General features: G+C 42.7%; 1 long non-coding RNA gene across 1 annotated transcript; it reads left to right on the plus strand.

Moving 5' to 3' along the window:
- Positions 1 to 1,635: 1,635 nt before the first annotated feature.
- Positions 1,636 to 6,705, plus strand: LOC135456490 (uncharacterized). Its single transcript, XR_010442556.1, has 5 exons — positions 1,636 to 1,709; positions 1,848 to 1,935; positions 4,044 to 4,083; positions 5,823 to 5,927; positions 6,322 to 6,705. It is a non-coding gene; the product is annotated as an uncharacterized LOC135456490 (long non-coding RNA).
- Positions 6,706 to 8,056: the final 1,351 nt, after the last annotated feature.

Below are 8,056 nucleotides of genomic sequence, written 5' to 3' on the forward strand. Positions count from 1 at the left end.
GGCCCCTGCAGCTCCTCATGCAGGGAAAGGAGCAACACAACAGGTTTGGGAGGAGTTTGTGCATTTGTTTTTTCTTGATTCCACCTGGTCTGAAATCACTCAACAGAATTCTTTGATGGCTGGGAGGGAATAGCTGAAGCCTTGTGAAAAAATCTTTACTAAAATACTCCAGGTTGCTCATTTTAGCATATCAATTAATTGAGACATTTGGCATAAATTCTGTAGCAATTCTCCCCAAAGACTTCAGCAATTCGATCTCTTTTCTTTTTTTTCTAAAGCACTGTATACTTTAATTAATAGTTTTTATATTTTAGAATAGCCAAAGGCAAGCTTCTTTAACCAGAAAAATGTATATATTGACACACCTTTGAGGCAGTAAACTTTTCTGCATATTAATATTGAAAAGAAACTCATTAATTAGGCAGTCTCTCTCACACACACACACACAAATCTTCTGATAGAATAAGTGCATTGAAAGTTTTAGATCACTTGGGACAAGTTCTGCCTGGAGCAAAGCTGCAAAGTTAATGCTCTGTATTAACTGCAGCAATCAACCCCCAAAATGGCTGCATCCCTCAAGGCCAGTCATTCCATTTGATCAGGTTGCAAAGCAAATTAGCATTCTCTCTGCCCTGGCTATGATGTTTCCTATTCTTTTCATGAATGATTTATTGCTGCCCCCTGTCCAGGATGTGCTTGTTCTACCATCCACCTTTCCAGGGATGTTTGCCCCAGCAAAAGGTGTCCCCTGGGCTTGTGGTGCTGCCTGGAACCTGCACTGGGTGCTCCTCCCTGTCTTGCCCTGAAAAGCAGCATTTGCTCTATGGTGGCAGGATTTTTCTCTTAACTTCTTTCCCATTCATCTTCCTTCAAATTCTGAATCTTCAATTCTTCATCTTCAATTTTTTCTTCAGATTCTGGCTCCTTTATCTGGCTAAAGCCCCCTTTTGCAGAAAATCTCACAGAATTCAGGGGAATGCCTGTGCAAGGAGGTGACAGCCCAGGGCTGCAGAGGTGACTCAGTAGCTGCTCATCTTGGATGGTGTCTTGCAAAAACCCTTGGGAGGGAAGGCAGAAGTGCCAGCTGGGGTGTTTGTCACATCCTCTGAGCTGTCACATGGAGCTGCAGGGCACAGTGGCTCCAGGAATGCCCTGTGGGCCCCATCTGCTCATTGGCAGAGCTGAATGGGATGAAGGGGAGCTCTCTCAACCCCTCTTGGCTGTGGAAATTACAGCCAGGGCTGCTTGTGGGGGGAAGTGTCCAGCCCTGGAGCCACTGGGAATTGCCCTCTGTTCTGCACTTTAGGTAGAGCCAAAGAGCATCCAGCCAAGAGCTGGAACAGTCCTTGTCTTGGGGACTCTTCCATTTTTTAATTTGTTTTGAAGATAGCTGTAAAAAAGCAGTGTTGGAAGGATGCTTTCATCCTCTTCTCTCCCAAAGCTCTGCACTTGTGGGGGAATAGAATGTAAGAAAATAAAGATTGTGCAGAAGGTAATCTCACACCTGAGGAATTGCAGCTGTACTGATCCCCAAAGATTAGGAACAGGTCTGACATTAATAGGCCACAGCTGTGTCCAAAAAAAAGAAGAGTGTTACAAAAGAGTGGGTTAGCTGGGTGAGGAGAGAGTTGGAGTTTGTTTGCTGTACTGTGAGGAAGAAGGAGTCAGGAACTGTTGTGAGGAACTACCCATGAGAAATCACCAAGAAGGTATGGGAGCTTTGTAAAAAGATCATAACATGCACTGGCTTGAAAATGTTCTAGAAAGACAAAGTCCTCCCCACTTATCTTTCCTCACTTTCTGCTTCATGAAAACCAGTTATCAGTAAAACCCTGCCTGATTTCCAGGAAAACTCTCCTACAAGGTGTGGAGGAGACAGTCACTGGCTAAAATCTGAGTCATCTTTCCCACACATCGCTGAGCTGAATCACTCTGGTAATCTCAGATGAGTTTATTTATTTTTATTATTTTTTTTACTCCTGAAATTATTGACAAATACATGGAGGATCAATTCTAATGAGCTCTACTCACCTACTGCACAGACCAAATGCATCACATGTTTTAAGAGAACTGAACTTCAGGAGGGTTCTCAGCACGAACATGAGCTTCATCTGCTGTATTTTGACTGCCATGTAAACCTACACTGATTTTCATGAGTTATTGCTTATTTTCATCTGTGCAATCAAGCCTAAAATCAAATCTGTGTCTTCTGATGTCCAGAGATTGGTGACATGAGAACTGGTCTCATTAGCACTCATGGGAGATGCTGGTACAGCCTGGGAAGAGAACGTGCAGCTTCTGACTTCTTAAAATTTAATGACACAGTTTATAGGGCTTTGATCCTCTAAGTTATCTTTACTTACAAGCAGACTCATGAAAGTCAATGGGACCTATTTAGAATAGAGAAAGTTAAACAGAGGAGTCAGCCTGTGCAAGATCTATAGCAGCCAAACCAATACTGCCTTGTACAAATGCCATAACATTTTCTAAAAATTAATGAACAGATTGTTTCTTTATCAACAAACATTGAAGGCAATTGGATTCTCTGTGGCCATTATGAGTGTCCCTCATGGGCAGGGGGAGCTTTCAGCAATGGAGTTGAATACATTTATTTTGAGCTGCTCTGTACATCTTTCCTGGTAGCTTAGTTTCTCTTTAAGATTCTTGAGAATGGGTCAATAATCCTATAGAATTGCTATAGCTGTCAATGAAGTGCCTTTGGCCATTTTCATGGGTTTTAGGCATAACTTAACAACAATTTATTTGAGTGAAAATGGTGCAGGAATGGAAAAATATTCCTTGCCAGGTGGAGTTATGCCATTCTCCTCTCCTCTCCTCTCCTCTCCTCTCCTCTCCTCTCCTCTCCTCTCCTCTCCTCTCCTCTCCTCTCCTCTCCTCTCCTCTCCTCTCCTCTCCTCTCCTCTCCTCTCCTCTCCTCTCCTCTCCTCTCCTCTCCTCTCCTCTCCTCTCCTCTCCTCTCCTCTCCTCTCCTCTCCTCTCCATCACCAGAGTATTTGGGACTCTTTTTTCAGACAAGCAGTTAATTTATTGAATTTTCTATCCTGGATAAGCCCTGGAACCCCATCCTCTGAAACCAAAGGGTGGTGCAACTCCTGTGTCCCAAAGCCCAGGGATTTCACTCCTCCAGCTGAATACCAAACCCTGCCCCTTTTCACAAATGCTAACACCAAATCCAGCATTTAAAAGGGGCTGCTTGGAAAGGTGACACTTCAGAGCTTCTCATGGCAGTTTTATTTTGTTCATTACTAAGGAGAAACACTTTCCTGGTGTCTGACAATATAAAAAACCCAAATCATTGTCTGACAGCTCTGTGGTTCTTCAGATTTTGTACTCAGCCACTACAAACCCCAAGTTAATGATAAATACACCATAAATACACCACAAAAGCTCTGCTTTTGGGGGTATCTGCCTGTGTGTGCCCCTGCTTGTTCCAAGCCTGTCTGCTGAGCAGACACAGGGCCAGCCCTTCCACACACATGAGGGTGAAAAGGCACTCTGCCTTTCCCCAGTGCACCTGCAGAAAAATAAAAGAGGCTTTTCTTGATCTAGGCAAGGCAGGTGGCTGACCACACTTAGATGAAAAGAAAAAAAAATTAAAATTATTCCACTGCTTTGCTCGAAACTTGGCATGGAATTGCAGAGATAGTTTAGGTCCAGGACAGTGCACTGAGTTGGTCTGGAGTTTCCAGAGTTGCTAATGAACTGGACACAGACAGAAAGGAGCTCCCAGGCTCTGAGAATTTGATTCCAAAGTATGGTAAGTAGTGAATCACAGGGATTTCCTCACAAAACATTTTGCAAACAAACAAACAAGCAAAAAAGAGTAATTTTTACGTTTTCTATTCTTTTGGAAGGAGCTTTCCAGTTACTTAAAAACAAACAAGCCCAGAGCAGAAAACATCCAGCTTCTGGCTGTTTCCAGTGTTTTCAAATTTTTGTTTCAGTTTGGGGAATAATGTTTGATGTTGCTGAAAACCAAACTGTTTAGCTATTTGCTTTTTTTTTTTTTTTAATCGTTTCAGCAAAACACATTGAAAAGATTTGGCTTCCTCTGGCATGCAGGTTGGTAACATTTAAAAATTTTCAAATGTTTTGAGGGAGGAGAAATCCCTTTCTACCCAGCACAGCCATCTGCCTGCTATAGTAATGCTCATTTTCTTGCTTATTTTACCCCTGTCTTCCATCAGATATTTGCACTGATTCTAAGTATCTCTGGACAGGGACTTTACTGTCCTTTACAATCATTCAGCCCTCTCTGTTTAGGGTATTACTTTCATGTAGATGAGAAGTAATTATAATGGATCTGAAAATGTATATTTAAGTCTAACGGCTATTTAAGATTCCCCATTCAATTTCATAGAATAATTAGCAAATCTATAGAGAGCTCTAATTTTCAGTCTTTTCGGAGGTTAATTTCTTCAGGGTTCAATCACAGTGCTAAGTGTGTTTTCTAGAAGCTTCTAGAAACATTTTTCTTGGTCATCCCTCAGGACATAAGATTTTACTGGCCTTGATTATTTGACTTGTTGAAGCTGAATGTAAAAGCCCTTGGAAAAAAATTGCCCTAAATGTTCAGCAATTCCTTTTAGACACACAGGTTTTGCTAAAAGTACTGAAGCCTAGAAATACGAATTTTTCCCCAAGGGAAAATGGAATTTTTAACTGCTGCTGGTGGGGATGTTACAGGGACAGTCACCACTGTGGACGTTCTTTGATGCCTCTCATGGCCTTTGCTGAAAAGTAGGAAGCAGTAAAATGCCTGAAAACATCATTAATATCAGTAAAGTTTTGATCAGTGCTTTAAAACATTTGCAATTTTTAAACTACTCCAGGTAATAAGATTTTCCAGAGTCTTTTAATTGCCTTTATCATAGAGTTGGAGGTGGTTGTACCATCACCAGTTCCAGCAGGCTGAATATTCATGTGGCGGGGATAACCCAGCTCTCCAAGATCAGGAGGTTTTGGAACTGGGAGAAAGCTCCATCAGCTTCAACTTGCTCATAGCAATTTACTAGATAAATGCAATTAAAAAAATCTATGGTTTAAAAAAAATAAAGTTATAGAATGTTATCTATTTCTCCCTAATATCCCTTGGACTTGTTACCCAATTTCAACCCATTTGTCAGTGCATTGAAAGATATTAAGTGCTTCTAAGTCTTAGGAAAAGAGGTGCCTGGGTTCAGGAAAATGATTAAGGAAAATGACTTTGTCAGTGCTCCCACTGAACCTGCTGCATGAGCTCATCCCCTGTGAGACATCAATAAGTGGAGCCAGTCAGTCCTGAGCTTTGTGTCCAAGGGCTACGTTGGTGCTGCTGCTCACGGGACTTCTGAAAATGATTCATGCCATTCCTGCACTCCTACACACACAGCACTTTCCCTGCTCTCACCACAAACACTGCTCTGCAGGATGATTTTCTGCAGCTGCCTGGATACCCTCATGATCTCTTATTTTTCATGATCTCTTCTTTTCTGTGTCCCCTTTATCTCTGGGTAACAGGCATCACCTCTTCATTCCATCCTCCCCTGCTCTGATTTTATGCCATCCAGATCTTCCTAATTCCCAATCCCCTTCATTAAGTAGTGGTATTAAGGTGATTGGCTGTGCATATGTTTCCTTTTCTTGTAGTCATATTTAGGTTTTGCCAACAAATGTCCCCAAAATACTGTCACTGGTGCTTTAATGCTTTTTCAACATTATATACTATTGCTTGTTCCATTTTAAATTTCATTTAGGGTCCAATTCTGCAACTTTGTGCATGTAAATTTTTTTCTAAAGGTCTTTAAAGTATCTCTCTTTAGGGTCTATTGATTTGAAAATCACCTTATCAGCAGCAGATACAAGTGAAAAATTAAATCAGACCTCTATTTCTGCTTGGATGACTTATAGAATATTCCTCCTACCAGGTAATTTTTTTTTTCACAATTTTATCCTTCAGAAGAAATGGGGCAGAGGGCAAAGATGCAAGCTGGCTCATGGTTGAACTTCCCCAAAGTGCAGAGGTGTGGTTATGCCTGTTAGGGACACAGGGATTAAATCTCTTATGGGGATCTCTGGTTTATTTTTCCCTAGAGCTTCTGTAATGTTTCCTCTTATATTTCCTCTCATGTTTTCATCCTGCAGTTTGAGGTAAAATCATCCTGAAGTCTCCACACTCTCCTTGTCATCTTTGCTTGCTGTCATCTCAGCTCTTCTGAACCTTTCATTACTTGGAAACCCACTTCCACCTTTTTTACTGTCTCTCACCTCTTTTGCACAAGCCTGTGACCTTCTGCCCCTCTGGCTTTCATTACTCACCAGGCTTTGGCTGTGGCAGATGTTGAAATCTCCTCTGTGTGCAGAAGCTGAGAGTTCCCCTTTCCAGGTTGTCATGGTTCTTGTAAGAAAACAACTGATCCTGTTCCTACTGCAAATTGCTGTGGGACCATTTGGGGCAAGCCAGCCTCCTCATCTGAGATCAGATAGAACTAAATAAACCGGGCCTCAGACTCTGGGGACCCTGAATCCAAATTTGTGTACTATGGGAAAATGAGAAATCATCAGGCAGATGCAGTTTTATCCCACCACTATCTCCAGTCTCAGTCATACCCAGCAACTTCTCAATTCCCTGTACTGAGATCTTCAGTAAGAGCCATCACTATGCCACAGGAATGGACCAGGAAAAATGGAGAGTTCTCACTAGCATCTCTTGAATGGCCAACAATTTTAGGTTAGATTACTGAAATAGACCTTCCTAGGAAAGGTGGGAGCTGCCCATGCAGCAGAAGAAGGCAAAGGACTGCACATGGCACCCACACAGACCTTGAAGAAAACCTCATCTCAACTCCAAGAAAGGAAAGAGATTAACCTTAAAAATAAAAAAGTTTGTGTGTCTGAAGTGCAGCACACCCAGAGAGGGAAGCTGGCTTTTTTTTGTAATATTCTTTATTGGATAGGAAGTGCTCTCTAGGATTTTCAGAAAGAGACTCTCAAGAGGAGCTGGAGTTGTAACATCCCGAGCAACTGAGTGCAAATCCATGTTTCTCCTTGTAGCCTTCTCCAAGGACAGCCTCTTTGCTTTTCCATGGAGAGCTGACATTTTTTTCCTGCTCCCTCTGCTCTGGGCTCCTCAGGGCTGCCTCCCTTGCCATGCAGCCAGCTGTGCTGTCCACATTCCCAGCACACAGCTCCCCATCACCTCCTGCCAAACCAGGGATTTGCTTGCAGTGTGTTCCCATTGCAACACCACACTGCAATGCCCCGGAGTGGTGTCTCCAAAGAGCTGTACAATTTTAATACAAATGTTTTAAGAGTGGCTGTGCCTCTGAAGGAGCAGTGCTGGGCTGGGTTTGGCAGATTTGCAGGTAGCAAGCTTGGGTGGGTGCAGATTTCTGCCTGAATAATTAATCCATCCCAGGAGCACTATTTGAGGCTTGGGTGTCAGAGCAGATTTTGTTGAATTTTAATATTTCCTGTAGCTTACACATCTCATCCTTGCCCAGTTCTGGTTTCCTCAGCTCTCTGGAACGATACCACCTTCCTCTCACTGGCAAGTCGTGGCTCTGTGAACATGTTAAATCTCTCATCCCATTCCAGAGTATTTTCAGCCCTGCAGCAAAGTGTTTGCAATCTTGTCACCCCATGTGGTTTGATCTTCCAGCACCTGGCAAGGGTGAATAAACTTGCCTTGTAACAGCTCCTCGTTAAGGGAAATGGCACATGACACACCCAGTGAAACAAAGCAGTGAGTTACAGGCACATTTGAAGTGTAGGTCTCAAACCCCACTGATTGTGGGTTCTGCAAAACTATTTCCATCCCAAAACCCATCCCAGAGCTACAAGTAATTGAAACAAGGTGGGAATCGAGAGGGAAGGGTAGACGTCTTCGATAAATGAGGCACCCCAGAGGCTGCCCTACACTTTGAGCATTGTGTGATGAACTAAGAAATAAAGAAAGAAAGAAAATAAAGCAAGCAAAGTGTGTGGGAAGCACATTTCTTGTGGCTCGTGCACGTGTGGCTTCATGTGCAATTCTGAGGGAACGTGGTCCTTGACT

The sequence above is a fragment of the Zonotrichia leucophrys genome, chromosome 20 (assembly GCF_028769735.1).
Source record: "Zonotrichia leucophrys gambelii isolate GWCS_2022_RI chromosome 20, RI_Zleu_2.0, whole genome shotgun sequence".
NCBI classification, from domain to species: domain Eukaryota; kingdom Metazoa; phylum Chordata; class Aves; order Passeriformes; family Passerellidae; genus Zonotrichia; species Zonotrichia leucophrys.